This window comes from Malurus melanocephalus, unplaced genomic scaffold (genome assembly GCF_030028575.1).
Source record: "Malurus melanocephalus ecotype Western Australia unplaced genomic scaffold, MMel_1.1 scaffold_50, whole genome shotgun sequence".
Taxonomy (NCBI): domain Eukaryota; kingdom Metazoa; phylum Chordata; class Aves; order Passeriformes; family Maluridae; genus Malurus; species Malurus melanocephalus.
Window position 1 is genome coordinate 3,066,697 of NW_026623282.1, and position 2,305 is coordinate 3,069,001.

Consider the following 2,305-nt stretch of genomic DNA (forward strand, 5'->3'; position numbering starts at 1 on the left):
TGTCCCCCTCACACAGCCCTGCTCCCTTCCTGCCCACACCAAGGAGCTCTCACACCTACAACAGGCAGCGTCTCCATCTCTCTTGGCACTCAAGAGAGGGGAGGTGAGAGATGCTCAGATCTCCTTGGGCTAGGTGATCCCAGCTCATACAAAAAGGAAAAGGGGCAAAGGAAGGAGCCCAGACACCCACAGAAGAATCAGCCCTCGTTCTATCATCACCACATCTCAGGGAAGTTCAGGCCTCCAGAGGGGCCTGCAAAGGTGCACAGACATTCGAGGAAAAACATCACCTACCAAGAGAAAGTGGGAGYCAGGGGGATGTGAAGTGATTCATGCCCACACAGCTGAGCACAAACAGAGCATCCCACTCCTTTCTCCCAGCACCTGAGCTCACCCTCGGTGATGCAGATCGAATTCAGTGACTCTCAGCTCCTCTTCTGACCTCAACACTGAGCACCTGCTGCACCTTCTGTTCTTACTGCCCAGGTGGAAGGACAGAGCTTGTGTCACCCCCAGTGACAGCTGGCAGATGGGAGGCAGACATCTCTGGAGGAAAAGGGAGCAGCCCTTYGATCCTGGCTGCTGTCTTTAGGGGCCTCTCCATCCTCCAATTGCTCTCTCCTGAGCACTCCACTTATCGATTATCAGAGCCCTCCTTTGCCCTGTTCCAGTCACAGTCAAACACAAAAACAGTTCCTGGGGTGTTCACCATCAGTTCAATGTCACCCAGAGCCTGTGACACAGCCAGCCCAGCTGCCTCTAATCACCAGGCCTGGCCCCAAAAGCACCATGGCAGTGCCCTTCTTACTTCTTAAAGCACCTCTTCTATGGTCAGTGAAAGACATTTCAGCTGCAGCAGTAACATCATCACTTTCCCCTGCAGCACCTGGAAAGTTTGACACCTTTTCAGGGCCAATCTTGTCGCAAAAGAGACACTCTCCAAAATAAACAGGACACAGGGGGTGCCTGGCCTGCTCGAACTGAGGGGGAAGGGTCTCTCACACCCCAGGAGGTTCATGGTCTGTGCAAGGCAGGAATAGAGAGGCTGGCTCTGGAGCAMTTGCCACTGAGCAGAGAGGAATAAGATGGAATTTGTTTGAAAGAAACACTGAGGCAAAGATGCGGAGCAGACCAGGGTTATTTTAGAGAATAAAGTCTGTGGCTGAGACTGGGAACCAATGTGGGGTGCAGGCAGGCTTTCCCCTCCCACACAAGATCCATCCTATGATAACCAGGTACGGAATCCCCTAAACTCTCTGCATGGTGACAGCTCCTGGGCACAGTGGAAAAAATTGATGAGCACAACCACCTCGTCAGCCAAAGAATGGGCGACAGCTTATTTTGTGGACTGTTTTGAGGCTTTGTTTTGTTGCACCTACACACACCGGTTGCATGGCACCACGCCCCCTCCTTCAAAATGTCACAGTCTTCATCTCCTAACAATAACCACGGAGGGGGAAAATAGTGTGTGCTGGCCAGGGTAACTCCTGTGCAGTGGGGACTGCGCTGGCCTGGCCTTGCTCCTCAACTCAGTTTGCACCTACCTTGTCCTAAATTTCCTCCTAGTGATATCTCCTTTGATAGACAGTGGGCAAATATTGGTTTTTACATCTGTGGTTTCCAGRTGACTCTCTCAGGGAAAGTTTACTGGAGCTTTAATCTTCCTGAAATGGCAGCAAGACTGAATAACCACTTCCTCTTAGCACAGCTGAGGAACCTGAAATGTGCAGTTATTGCAAAACGGTGTGAGGACACTCTCCCTCCTGCCTGTGCCATTCTCTCTTGCATGCACTTATGTCACTTGTTACACACWCTGGGCAGTAACAAGGTTGGGAAATACCTGAGCAGCAAAAGCCGCTCTGACAGCCTGGAAAGGCAGGAGAGTGCTGATTTTTACTCTTCCCTGCAGTCAGCTTGTGCCTTTGCATCCCCAGCAGCTGCAAACAACCTCCATCAGGCAGTCACTAAAATCTATACCTGGACTTCTTTCACAGTGTGGGCAGCTGAATGATTTTGAGCCAAGCCCCAAAAGGATGCCTGCACTTCGTGTACTTGCAAGTATTTCTGGTTTGCTGCAATAATGCAAAAACAAGCAGTGAGAACAACTTGCAACAGATGCTCAGCAAACTGAACTCTTAGGTTGCCTCTGTAACCAGAGGGGCTCATGATGTTCTCAGCATGCACAGAAATGGAGCCCAGTGCCTTTAATAAGAAGCTGGGCTTGTGTACCTCCTCAGAAATGCTGAATCTTTGAGCAGCTTGTCTCCAAGCTGGGGTTTATATTTTTATAAAGCCTAATATTAAA